This window comes from Oncorhynchus clarkii, chromosome 12 (genome assembly GCF_045791955.1).
Source record: "Oncorhynchus clarkii lewisi isolate Uvic-CL-2024 chromosome 12, UVic_Ocla_1.0, whole genome shotgun sequence".
NCBI lineage: Eukaryota > Metazoa > Chordata > Actinopteri > Salmoniformes > Salmonidae > Oncorhynchus > Oncorhynchus clarkii.
Window position 1 is genome coordinate 36398722 of NC_092158.1, and position 14994 is coordinate 36413715.

Sequence of the window (14994 nt, forward strand, 5' to 3'; positions counted from 1 at the left end):
CCTGCCTGCAATTCATCCTCGATTGTCAGGTGTGCAAGTGCTACACAGTAGCTGTACTTTAAAGACATATGGCTTTGATGAGAACATACACTGTAAACAACAACAAATAAGCCATATATACATTCATCAGGTGCTGTTGACATATTGGGAGACTTTGGGATGTCAATTCGTTTTTCATGTTTGTCTTTGATCTTGGTTATTTTGGGGGTCTGGGACGTGTGTCCTGCCATTGGCTCCTTCTGATGGGTAATTTGGTTCTGAAGGGAGGTTGGACAGTCCTACACTGTGCTCTGCTCAGACACCTCTTTTAAATTCTCTGCCCTCACTGCCCAGGCATGCATGATTTAACATAACCTTCCTTCTCTGTAGTTACTTGATCTAGCTCTCTTTCTCATGTTTCTATTGGCTTTATGCCCCTTTCAATTTCACTTCCTCTCTCTTTTGTATTTTTCTCCCTTTCTCTCAGCCTCCCTCTCTCCCCTTTATCTGTTACCCCCTTTCCTCTTTACAGAGATAAAATCATGGGCTGCTCTGTGCCAATAAGGCTCCATTGTCATCTCCCCAGCTCTTCCACAGTGACAGACCAAGCTAAATGATAGAGACAGGAATTACAAAACATCCAGGATGAGCTGAAGTGACAATCAGGCCTGGCTCGGGCATGAAGCATGGGGATGATGGGAGAGAGGTGACCACACATGGCCTTCTCTGGATTCATCAAAAAACATTTCTGTACATCTCTGTTCCCTGACTCACTCCTGCTACTACTCTCTTGAGTTTTGTGCCATTCAAATTTTTGAGATTGGAGGAGAATCATGTCCTGTGGGTTATGGGCCATAATTGATGTGGACCTTTATTTCGACTGGCGCGTGCGTATTCAACATGTGTGAGGGGAAATGCATTGAGACAATCATATTGGGCTGTTTGTACAGAACAGTATATGACTGTTTTATTGGGTACACAGTTTTAAAGTGCAGCATGACTGTCACACCCTGATCAGTTTCACCTGTCCTCATTATTGTCTCCACCCCCTCCAGGTGTTGCTTGTTTTCCCCAGTGTATTTATCCCTGTGTTTCCTGTCTCTCTGTGCCAGTTTGTGTTGTATGTTTTCAAGTCAACTATCGTTTTTTCTCGTTCTCGTGCTTTTTACCTTCTCCTTTTTCTAGTCCTTCGGTTTTGACCCTTGCCTGTTTCTGGACTTTATACCCACCTGCCTGACCATTCTACCTGACTTGACCCCGAGCCTGTCTGCCACTCTGTACCTCTTGGACTCTGATCTGGTTTTGACCTTTGCCTGTCCACGACCATTCTCTTGCCAAACCCTTTGGATGAATAAACATTGTAAGACTCCAACCATCCTCCTCCTGTGTCTGCATTTGGGTCTCACCTTGTGTCTTGATAATGACAAACTGAGTGCTATCTTGTCTTGTAAAAAATCCAATGCATTGCATTAAGTGCTTTAAGGTAGGACCAGACCCATTTTACTTGAAACTATGATGAATGTTTGAAGAAAAGGTAGCATTGTTTACCTGCTTCAATGTCACAAAGATATTGAAATGGTTTCAGTCATTCTGGCTACTGCTGGACCAAATGCAATGAGGCTATACGTCAGGTTAACTAGTGCCTTTACCTCCTGAGATGGCACATTTGACACCATTCTATACATCCCTGCAACGTTAGACTAACCAAGCACCTTCTCTGCTGCTTCTCAGCCTTTATAGCGCTTGGGTCAATGCCAACTAAATCCATTGAAAACTGAGAAACTAATTAAATTTACCCAAGTATCTCGTTACCATGGAGCTAAGTTATTTTAAATAACAGGTGCTAATTAATTTCAAATGTCTTTGTTATGCAAATGAGAACAAAAGCTTAAAACACTAATCCTGTATTGGATATTTAATACTGAAAGTGCATTGTGGTTCAGTATCAGCACTGCTCACACTCCTACCTACTCTGTGAAATCATGTGGTCTTCTGGAGCTAGTGTGAGGTAGCTAGTAGATTAGCAACTAAAGACTGCTTTTAATGGGCAGAAATGGCCGCCTCTGTCTTTACAAATCTCCCCACATCCTCCTCGCACTCCATCAGAAGAGTTCAGGCACCGTGACTTTCAATTTGGTCCGCTCTCATTTAATGCGTGAGACTTTCTAAGTCTTTAAGGATGGTACATTAAAATAGACTTGTTGGAATAGCACCGTAGCAAGTCATTGAAAGCTTATCATTCAATCAAGCTTTTGATCTATAGTACTATTTCAAAAACCTTAAAAAGAATACCTTTCATAATTGTAAATAATATTTAAAACATGACTATACTAATGAAAGAATAGTAATATGCTGCATCCAATATTCAAACATTGTATTGCATGAGTATAAATAATCCATAGTCTCCTGGCTGGAGGATACGACAGTCCATCTGTCTGTGTTGTTGAAGCGGTCTGCCAGTCCACCAGGAGACCTTGCCCTGAGCAGTGCTGACCTACCATCACCCTGACTCATCGCTTGGGTTCACTAAACGTCTATGGTCTGTTTTACACACCAGATGGACACTGTTCTGCACACATAGAACAAGAATAATGTACAGTGCTTCAAATTGGCTCATTCAACCCCCTCTCTTCTGCCCTGCAATTCTACCCCAAAACTGGTCTCATAGCATTTCGATTTATTCTTAACATAAATCCGAGACACTCTATTGAGTATATTGAGTATGATATGTTACGAATTTGCAAAACATAGGACATTTTACGAATTCTAACGAGGTTCTAACGTCAGCTAGCTTGCTAATGTTAGCTAGCCTTGTGGTTGGGTTAGGGTTAAGTTTAGGAGTTAGGTTAAAGGTTTAAGGTTAGGGTGAGGGGAAGGGTTAGCTAACATGCTAAGTAGTTGCAAAGTAGCTAAAAAGTAGTAAGTAGTTGAAAAGTTCCTAATTAGCTAAAATGCTCAAGTTGTCTGATGAGATTCGAACTCGCAACCTTTGGGTAAAATATGGGTTAGGTAAATAAGACTTCTACCCGGCCTGTGATACTTTTAGGACCCTTATTGTCAAGTGAATACAGCCTATTATCCTGCAGAAACCTAATTACTGGGTAATTTCTGATTCTGATAGTGCCTCATTCAGATGCCACCATGGTAACCACTAATTTGTCACAAGTTAAATGACAACCTTGTTCCTTCCCATCCCTCTAACTAGCAATAGAGGGAAAACAGGAAGCCAGACTATAAATCATTCTGTTTTGTCAGGAGCATTGATTCTGTGCTATTATGAATCCCAAGTCCAACAGTAATTAATCCACCGAGGCGCCTGAGTATAAAATGAGCTTAGGACTTAATGAATTATGCCAACAATTAAATTATTTCAATTTTGTTTGATGAATATATTTAATTTCCAGCCTTGGTTAAAGACAGTCGATTGCAGGCAGTGAAAGAGTACCCGAGGAGTAATAATTTAGTCTAGGGCTAGGGAACTGTGGACAGCTCCACTCTCAATTTCTCTGTTTCATTTCACCCATCATTTTTCAATTAACCAATCAAAGTTCGCCAAACACAAGGAAAAGATGATCTATTTGCCAACAATGTTTTTGAATGTTACTTAATCTTTATTTAACTAGGCAAGTCAGTTAAGAACAAATTCTTATTTACAAATTCTTATTTACTTTTGCCTTTTTACCAAAAGGCAAAAGGCATCCTGCTGGGACGGGGAATGGGATTTAAAAAAATAAAATAATAATAAATAAATATGGGACAAAACACTCATCACGATTAGAGAGACAACACAACACTACATACAGACAGACCTAACTGGCTGACTACACCGCTCGCGTCTCGAGTGTCTACGTTACCAAGGGCTAAAATAGAAGTAACTTCTATTTGTGACGCAGATCGCGCTGAAAGTCCTGCCTCTCCCAGCTCCTTATTGGTTTATAGAAGCAGGTACCCACGTGCCATCTCCTCATTGGTTATACCCAAGTGGGTGACTGAAAGACGAACGAGGTCAGTGGCGGTAATGCACCTCATTTATGAAAGTTGCCAATCGCAATATAAAGTCAAGAGAAGAAAAGGCCTAGAAGGAGGAGAGATAACTAGAAATTATTCGGTTGACTGTTTTATGTGTGGATTAATTGTTGGAGTAGAGGACCTTGTGCATTTCAGGTAAAATAACAACTCAATGTTTATATCCCAGGACAAATTAGCTAGCAAGTGAAAGCTAGCTAGCTAAATTGCCATAAATTGTTTAATGCTTTTCGACCTGTCCCCAAATTAATGTAATTGGTTCAGAGTTTGTTTTGATATTTGAAGTGTCGTGATCGCGTTTGGTGAGGGGGGACAAAATAAATGTTTGCACTATGGCGCACAATGGCACACGCGCACAGCCGGTTTAAGTTCCGTGTAAGACAACAATATAGCATGGCAGCAACACATGACAACACAGCATGGTAGCAGCACAACATGGTAGCAGCACAAAACATGGTATAAACATTATTGGGCACAGACAACAGCATAAAGGGCAAGAAAGTAGAGACAACAATACATCACGCAACGCAACCACAGCTGTCAGTAAGCGTGTCCATGATTGAGTCTTTGAATGAAGAGATTGAGATAAAACTGTCCAGTTTGAGTGTTTGTTGCAGCTCGTTCCAGTCTCTTGCTGCAGCGAACTGAAAAGACGAGTGACCCAGGGATGTGTGTGCTCTGGGGACCTTTAACAGAATGTGATTGGCAGAACGGGTATTGTATGTGGAGGATGAGGGCTGCAGTAAATATCTCAGATAGGGGAGAGTGAGGCCTAAGAGGGATTTATAAATAAGCATCAACCAGTGGATCTTGCGACGGGTATACAGAGATGACCAGTTTATAGAGGAGTACAGAGTGCAGTGATGTGTCCTATAAGGAGCATTGGTGGTAAATCTGATGACTGAATGATAAAGAACATCTAGCCACTCGAGCACCCTTACCTGCTGATCTATAAATTATGTCTCCATAATCTAGCGTGGGTAGGATGGTCATCTGAATCAGGGTTAGTTTGGCATCTGGGGTGAAAGAGGAGCGATTACGATAGAGGAAACCAAGTCTAGATTTAACTTTAGCCTGCAGCTTTGATATGTGCTGAGAGAAGGACAGTGTACCGTCTAGCCATACTCCCAAGTACTTGTATGAGGTGACTGACTACCTCAAGCTAGATTTAAATGTATCTCACTGAAAATTGATTCTAGAATGTGGGGTAGTTAATCCCACTCCTATTAAATTAAATCAATTGAATTGAGGTAGGTACGTGAAATAGATCAACCACATTGACAACCAGTGGAGGACAGGAGTACCTCATAATGGTTCCAATCATAATTCAAATAAATTACATTATCTTAAGCCCAGCACAACAATTTCCAATAAAATAACAATCTCCAGGTGCACATCAAATTACAACGGCCGAACAAGCAATGACAATATACAGTATGTTGCCATGGCAACATGTTGACGTCTCTCTCTCTTCCAGTCGTTTATAATAACCCGTCTACCTGCCATCCGTCTCTGTATGGAAGATATGCGGCGAGCACACTGCTGTATTCTGATGTTCTGTCACCCTGAATGAGCTCATCTTCCTGCGACGCTCTCCTCTCCACTTAGACACTTGCTCTCGACCGCTGTCACCATGTCTGCCATCTGTGAGCCAATCTGTGCGACCTCTAACGAGGACTGAAAGAGAGATGCTGTGAGAAGTGACCCTGAGTATTATGGGTACATAATCCTCTGTCTCTGCCTTTACCTCTGACTGCCTCTTCCATCTTCCAGGCCTCACAGCCCATGTGGAAACACTATAGAGTGGGATAGGTTGGCCTGGAATAGTCTCTTTATGAACAATAAAAAATAGTCAATATGAGGAATATTTACAGGAAAAGCGGTATACCACGTTACGTTACATATTTCACATGCCATTTGTGAAGGGTTTATGATGTCTATAGACTGTTAATTACTATTTTGATTATAGTTATTTTTTTTTAAAGTAAACAGTGACTCCGTGGTCATATTGTCTACTCTCATTTGAGATTTTCTTCCTACCAAAATCATATCAAATGTAATAATGCTTATTCTATCACTAAATCCAAGTGAATAGGATAGCAATGCATAACCTTAAAAACAAAGAGGCTGGTCATATATTTCTTAACATAAATGATTCATGCTCTTGCACCTGGAAACTCATTTTCAAGTGTAGTGCAACTAACAGGCTGTGTTTACTCCCAGCATGACTGTTTTATTTATGGTGAATAATAATCTGTTTGTTTGTGTGTTCACTGACATTTCACTGCCTTCACTCATACAGGATCCACAAAGTTCCCAATGGTCTTGCAAAAAAAGTTTTATTCTTGACCAATGAAAGGACATTTAGGATGAAGAAGAACATCAACAAGCCTCTCCTTGAGCACAATCATTTACAGTACATACCCAAGAAATCTAACTAGTATTCCCATTCAAATACACTACCGTTCAAAGGTTTGGGGCCACTTAGAAATAACCTTGTTTTTAAAAGAAAAGCAATTACATAAATAACATCAAATTTATCCGAAATACAGTGTACACATTGTTCATGTTGTAAATGACTATTGGTAGCTGGAAACGGCTGATTTTTTAAAATGGAATATCTACATAGGCGTACAGAGGCCCATCATTAGCAACCATCACTCCTGTGTTCCAATGGCACGTTGTGTTAGCTAATCCAAGTTTATCATTTTAAAAGGCTAATTGATCATCATAAAACCATTTTGCAATTATGTTAGCACAGCTGAACACTATTGTTCTGATTAACTTCTTGATTCTACTTGAGACGCATATGTCTCAAGTAGGCACCTGGAAATGCAAATGCGCTACGCTAAATGCTAAATGTACTCGTTAAAACTCAAACCTTGATCAAAATTCACAAGCAGGGTATTGAATTAAAGCTACACTCGTTGTGAACCTAGCCAAAAAGTCAGATTTTTAAAATGCTTTTCGGCGAAAGCATGAGAAGCTATTATCTGATAGCATGCAACACCTCACAATGCCTGAATGCGACGTAAACAAAGACTCTGCTTATCCGACGCAGCACAAAACGCAGAAATAAAATATAAAACATTCATTACCTTTGACGAGCTTCTTTCTTGGCACTCCTATATGCCCCATAAACATCACTATTGGGTCTTTTTTTCGTTTAAATCGGTCCATATATACCCAAAATAGCTTTCTATGGAAGCTGTGTCATTCAGAAAAAAACATCGTTTTTAAACGCTGCGTCATTTTTTTAAATTAAAAAAGTCGACGATAAACTAATCCAACTTTAGGTATTAGTAAACGTTTATAATCTATCAAAATGATTACAGGGCGATGTATATTCAATAGCTCCTCGTCTGCAAATCAATGGCTGCCAATGTCCACATTTACAGCATCCTGGTGGAGACTGGAAGAAACGGAAGCCAGATAGTTGGATTTTCCAACAAAAAATTCAATTGAAAATGACGACAATGGCGACATCGTGTGGAATTTGTATGAATTGCATGCAGGTCGATATTAAATTTTGTCCCCTTTTAACAATCCATGGAAGTGACTTATGGAAATTATTTTTAGCTTTCAGAGAGCAGTTTTTCTTGCGTTTTTCAATGAAACACACGATCTGTTATAGTCACAGCCGTGATTTAACTAGTTTTAGAAACTTCAGAGTGTTTTCTATCCACACATACTAATCATATGCATATACTATATTCCTAGCATGAGTAGCAGGACGCTGAAAAGTTGCGCGATTTTTAACAGAATGTTCGAAAAAGGAGGGGGTAGAAGTAAGAGGTAAAGAAGCAATAAAACGGTCCTTCTTTAGACTAGTTGAGTATCTGGAGCATCAGCATTTGTGGGATCGATTACAGGCTCAAAATGGCCAGAAACAAAGAACGTTCTTCTGAAACTCGTCAGTCTATTCTTGTTCTGAGAAATGAAGGCTATTCCATGCGAGAAATTGGCAAGAAATTAAAGATCTGGTACAACGCTGTGTACTACTCCCTTCACAAAACAGCGCAAACTGGCTGTAATCAGAATACAAAGAGGAGTGGGAGGCCTCGGTGCACAACTGAGCAATAGGACAAGTACATTAGTGTGTAGTTTGAGAAACAGACGCCTCACAAGTCCTCAAATGGCAGCTTCATTAAATAGTACCCGCAAAACACCAGTCTCAAAGTCAACAGCGAAGAGGCGACTCTGGGATGCTGGCCTAGGCAGAGTTCCTCTGTCCAGTGTCTGTGTTCTTTTGCCCATCTTAATATTTTCTTTGTATTGACCAGTCTGAGATATTACTTTTTCTTTGCAACTCTGCCTAGAAGGCCAGCATCCCGTAGTCGCCTCTTCACTATGAAGGTAACCCGAAGTGGACTTTTTGTGTTTCTTCCGCCCAGAGGGAACGGGCACTCCACGCAACGGGGGACAAAACCTGTTATTTGCTTTGCTCTCAGGAACAGGGCGACATTGAAAGGAAATAGATAATGGCGCCGAAGGAGATGGCCAATGTTTAACGATCCCGTAACCAATTGTGCTATGTGTATGTTTTTTAGTGTAATTTGTAACTTATTTTGTACATAATGTTTCCGCCACCGTGTCTTATGCCTGAAAAGAGCTTCTTGATATCTGGGCAGCGATTACTCACCCCGTACTGCAGGAATTATTTTTCTTCAACGAGTCAGACGGGAAGGATTTACTCTAGACACCCTACAAGGCCCTCATCCCCGTAATTTGCAGGAGGAAAAGACAGAGGTATCGTGGACGACGGTCCGGGTGCCTTGAGAGGATTTGTCGCTGAGGCGGTAATCTACCTTTACCATCGGTCCTATTAGCCAACTTACAATCAATTAATAATAAAATAGACAAACTATGAGCACATATACAGTGCCTTGCAAAAGTATTCGGCCCCCTTGAACTTTGCAACCTTTTGCCACATTTCAGGCTTCAAACATAAAGATATAAAACTGTATTTTTTTGTGAAGAATCAACAACAAGTGGGACACAATCATGAAGTGGAACGACATTTATTGGATATTTCAAACTTTTTTTAACAATCAAAAACTGAAAAATTGGGCGTGCAAAATTATTCAGTCCCCTTAAGTTAATACTTTGTAGCGCCACCTTTTGCTGCGATTACAGCTGTAAGTCGCTTGGGGTATGTCTCTATCAGTTTTGCACATCGAAAGACTGAAATGTTTTCCCATTCCTCCTTGCAAAACAGCTCGAGCTCAGTGAGGTTGGATGGAGAGCATTTGTGAACAGCAGTTTTCAGTTCTTTCCACAGATTCTCGATTGGATTCAGGTCTGGACTTTGACTTGGCCATTCTAACACCTGGATATGTTTATTTTTGAACCATTCCATTGTAGATTTTGCTTTATGTTTTGGATCATTGTCTTGTTGGAAGACAAATCTCCGTCCCAGTCTCAGGTCTTTTGCAGACTCCATCAGGTTTTCTTCCAGAATGGTCCTGTATTTGGCTCCATCCATCTTCCCATCAATTTTAACCATCTTCCCTGTCCCTGCTGAAGAAAAGCAGGCCCAAACCATGATGCTGCCACCACCATGTTTGACTGTGGGGATGGTGTGTTCAGGGTGATGAGCTGTGTTGCTTTTACGCCAAACATAACGTTTTGCATTGTTGCCAAAAAGTTCAATTTTGGTTTCATCTGACCAGAGCACCTTCTTCCACATGTTTGGTGTGTCTCCCAGGTGGCTTGTGGCAAACTTTAAACGACACTTTTTATGGATATCTTTAAGAAATGGCTTTCTTCTTGCCACTCTTCCATAAAGGCCAGATTTGTGCAATATACGACTGATTGTAGTCCTATGGACAGAGTCTCCCACCTCAGCTGTAGATCTCTGCAGTTCATCCAGAGTGATCATGGGCCTCTTGGCTGCATCTCTGATCAGTCTTCTCCTTGTATGAGCTGAAAGTTTAGAGGGACGGCCAGGTCTTGGTAGATTTGCAGTGGTCTGATACTCCTTCCATTTCAATATTATCGCTTGCACAGTGCTCCTTGGGATGTTTAAAGCTTGGGAAATCTTTTTGTATCCAAATCCGGCTTTAAACTTCTTCACAACAGTATCTCGGACCTGCCTGGTGTGTTCCTTGTTCTTCATGATGCTCTCTACGCTTTTAACGGGCCTCTGAGACTATCACAGTGCAGGTGCATTTATACGGAGACTTGATTACACACAGGTGGATTGTATTTATCATCATTAGTCATTTAGGTCAACATTGGATCATTCAGAGATCCTCACTGAACTTCTGGAGAGAGTTTGCTGCACTGAAAGTAAAGGGGGCTGAATAATTTTGCACGCCCAATTTTTCAGTTTTTGATTTGTTAAAAAAGTTGGAAATATCCAATAAATGTCGTTCCACTTCATGATTGTGTCCCACTTGTTGTTGATTCTTCACAAAAAATACAGTTTTATATCTTTATGTTTGAAGCCTGAAATGTGGCAAAAGGTCGCAAAGTTCAAGGGGGCCGAATACTTTCGCAAGGCACTGTATATCCTTGTATTGCTACTGCTGTATCATCAAACTAATTATCTAAGTGAGTCTCAGAAATGGCTAATTATATTAATGTTATCTGATGTTAGCAAGTTATTGATTTCATGAACCTTATTTCTGAGGCTACATATAATAATATTGGCTGTTTTCAGCCCTTTCCTGGGTAGCTTATCAGAGATAGACATAATACTGAAAAGAGCAAACAAAGCAAGATAAAATATACATTCAGCAGTGCATTAATCAATTGGTGTGTGTGTGTGTGGCGGGGTTGAAGCTACGAATCCATAGGCTTGGCCCACTCATCCCCTCCAGGCTTCTGGGAGGGAGGGTGGACAATGTACCTGTCATAGCGGATGTCAGCAATGTCCCCACGCGCTCTGGCAGCTTTCATGGCTGGGATCAGTTCTTTCCTCTTCTGGCGCACAGCTTCAGGATAGTCCTTGTTGAGGAAGATATACATTCCTCTCAAGTTCTTGGCTCTTTCCAGAACAGCTACCTTGTCCTTGAACCTCAGGAACTTGAACACTACCTTGTCTGGTGGTGGGTTTTCCAGTCCTGTGGGCGCACTCCACCTCAATCTTCCTGTGGTCCATTTTCAATTTCCCAGAGATAATTTCCCTCACTTTGTCCTCAGACTGCATCCAGGTCTCATGTGGAGATTCTGCAATTCCGTCCACGACCATGTTGTTCTGCCTTGATTGTCCCTCGAGATCCCTATGACTTATTTTTCATTGTTATCATGGATTCACATACAGAATTGATGTCCTCTCTCAATGACTTACAGATTGATGTCATCTTGCCATTCTCCTGTTTCAACTCATTGAGCTGACCCCAGCCATGGTTGCTGTTGCCTAAACATCAGATTGTTACTATGGTTACCCCACGGATATTCAATGTGAAAGAATTCTGGCTAAAAAAAGACGCAAGCCAGAATGTTGAATAAAATGATATGTACACTTACTTTACCGGTTGTCCATGCTGTTGGTCCTTTTGACCATAGGAGGTGGAGATAGGTAAACAACACTCTCCTGTGGATACCCTGACTTTTTTTGCGGTGCCGGTAGGTTTTGTCGCTTGTATTTTCAATCTCCTGACACATTGCATGTAATGCAAAATACAGTGCCTTGCGAAAGTATTCGGCCCCCTTGAACTTTGCGACCTTTTGCCACATTTCAGGCTTCAAACATAAAGATATAAAACTGTATTTTTTTTGTGAAGAATCAACAACAAGTGGGACACAATCATGAAGTGGAACGACATTTATTGGATATTTCAAACTTTTTTAACAAATCAAAAACTGAAAAATTGGGCGTGCAAAATTATTCAGCCCCCTTAAGTTAATACTTTGTAGCGCCACCTTTTGCTGCGATTACAGCTGTAAGTCGCTTGGGGTATGTCTCTATCAGTTTTGCACATCGAGAGACTGAAATGTTTTCCCATTCCTCCTTGCAAAACAGCTCGAGCTCAGTGAGGTTGGATGGAGAGCATTTGTGAACAGCAGTTTTCAGTTCTTTCCACAGATTCTCGATTGGATTCAGGTCTGGACTTTGACTTGGCCATTCTAACACCTGGATATGTTTATTTTTGAACCATTCCATTGTAGATTTTGCTTTATGTTTTGGATCATTGTCTTGTTGGAAGACAAATCTCCGTCCCAGTCTCAGGTCTTTTGCAGACTCCATCAGGTTTTCTTCCAGAATGGTCCTGTATTTGGCTCCATCCATCTTCCCATCAATTTTAACCATCTTCCCTGTCCCTGCTGAAGAAAAGCAGGCCCAAACCATGATGCTGCCACCACCATGTTTGACAGTGGGGATGGTGTGTTCAGCTCTGTTGCTTTTACGCCAAACATAACGTTTTGCATTGTTGCCAAAAAGTTCAATTTTGGTTTCATCTGTTTCATTCTTCCACATGTTTGGTGTGTCTCCCAGGTGGCTTGTGGCAAACTTTAAACAACACTTTTTATGGATATCTTTAAGAAATGGCTTTCTTCTTGCCACTCTTCCATAAAGGCCAGATTTGTGCAATATACGACTGATTGTTGTCCTATGGACAGAGTCTCCCACCTCAGCTGTAGATCTCTGCAGTTCATCCAGAGTGATCATGGGCCTCTTGGCTGCATCTCTGATCAGTCTTCTCCTTGTATGAGCTGAAAGTTTAGAGGGACGGCCAGGTCTTGGTAGATTTGCAGTGGTCTGATACTCCTTCCATTTCAATATTATCGCTTGCACAGTGCTCCTTGGGATGTTTAAAGCTTGGGAAATATTTTTGTATCCAAATCCGGCTTTAAACTTCTTCACAAAAGTATCTCGGACCTGCCTGGTGTGTTCCTTGTTCTTCATGATGCTCTCTACGCGTTTAACGGACCTCTGAGAATATCACAGTGCAGGTGCATTTATACGGAGACTTGATTACACACAGGTGGATTGTATTTATCATCATTAGTCATTTAGGTCAACATTGGATCATTCAGAGATCCTCACTGAACTTCTGGAGAGAGTTTGCTGCACTGAAAGTAAAGGGGCTGAATAATTTTGCACGCCCAATTTTTCAGTTTTTGATTTGTTAAAAAAGTTTGAAATATCCAATAAATGTTGTTCCACTTCATGATTGTGTCCCACTTGTTGTTGATTCTTCACAAAAAAATACAGTTTTATATCTTTATGTTTGAAGCCTGAAATGTGGCAAAAGGTCGAAAAGTTCAAGGGGGCCGAATACTTTCGCAAGGCACTGTATGTTAACAATAGCCAAATTGTTTGTGAAATTTGACAGCTGATTTCATGGGACAACGTTCAGTCTGTGGTTCGGTTAGGCTCGGCCATATTGTACAAGAGTTTGTCAATTGCTTCAGATTGAAAATAGAAAACCGGAAATAAAGACCGATATACAGACCAACATACTGAAGGTCAGGTTGATAACACTTCCCTGTGGATATTTTATCTCAGAATACCTCTGGCATAGGGACAAAATCTGCAGACAACAGGTAAAGTAAGTTGAAATGAAGTTTGTTCAACATTCTGACTTATAATAGGACTGTTCGGGAATGCTGAGCCCACATGTTAGAGATGAGAGTGTACGTTTTTCACTCTCGGATTCTAAAAGAGGCTATGGTTGCTGTAGCTTCATTCACCTCAGCCGATTTACAAACACAGCCTATTAGCTATACAATTAGCGCTCCACATTAACTCACATTAAAATGACTTTATTAACAAAAGGTAAACAAATACATTTGCTTTACAGAACTTTTTCATTATGTTGCAGTTTAAAGCTGAGTGAGTATGATGGGAGACAGTGCTGGTTTCAGGCACAGGGCGCAGCAGGTGTTTATTTGCAAAGGACCACAGGAGGAGGCAGGTAGCTGGGTCCAGGGGCAGGGGCAGGCAGAAGGTCATACACAGGGACTCCAAAAAGGAGAGATCAGGCAAGAGGTTGATGACAGAAAATCTGATAGTCAAAAGTACAGGCAGGGAATAGGCAAAAAGGCCTCATTAGTAAGGATGGTCAAAAACTACGATACACGGAAGGACTAATACAGAAATAAACAGAGCTCCAAATAGAATGTGCATCAAAACAAACAATTCCTCACAATGATGTGGTGCAAAGAACTGAGCTACTGTAAATAATGTGTAAATGACATACAGGTGTGTGAACAGGTGATCAGAATTCAGGTGATTGGGATCTAGAGAGTGAGCTGCGTTCAGGGGATCTATGTGTTTGAGAGTGTGAGTTGGAAGCAGACGTTACAGTGTTAATATGACAGGCAGATCGCTAAAGAGTGATTTCCAAATTGGATGTATATACATGTCTTGAGAACGTCGGATAATGCCTTCAAAACCGGCCACTAGGGGAAACAGTGAACGCTATTACCATCAAGTAGGGTAGGGTTGGGTTGGGTAATCCCATTTCTGTAAATCAGAAGGTTACGGGTTCGATACCAGTGGTGGACATTTGTTTTGTTTTAACCCTATCCCAAACCTTAACCCTTACCTTAACCATTCAGAATGAGTGCCTAGACGTAATGTTATAACCCTATCCAAAACCTTAACCTTCTAAATTTGACGTTTGGTGTGAGACTGTGAGAGCTTTCTGGATATCTGAGTGAGAGTGACTAACAAAATCAATGTGGGCCCCCTTGAGGTCAGGGCCCGATCGGTAATTCAGCCATGATTACTACAAGTTTATATAGCTGGTTAGACTAAATAGACTAATTAACCATCTAAAAAATCATAACTGACATGGGCTAATTGAGTGACTGTCAGTGAGTGACATATAACAAGAGGAAAACTGCTGATGCACAACACTTGGCTCCCGAGTGGCTCAGCGGTCTAAAGCACTGCATCTCAGTGCTAGAGGCGTCACAACAGACCCTCGTTCGATTTCAGGCTGTCTTACAACCGGCCGTGATTGAGAGTCCCATAGGGCGTTGTACAATTGGCCCAGCGTCGTCCGGGTTAGGGTTTGGCCGGGGTAGGCCGTC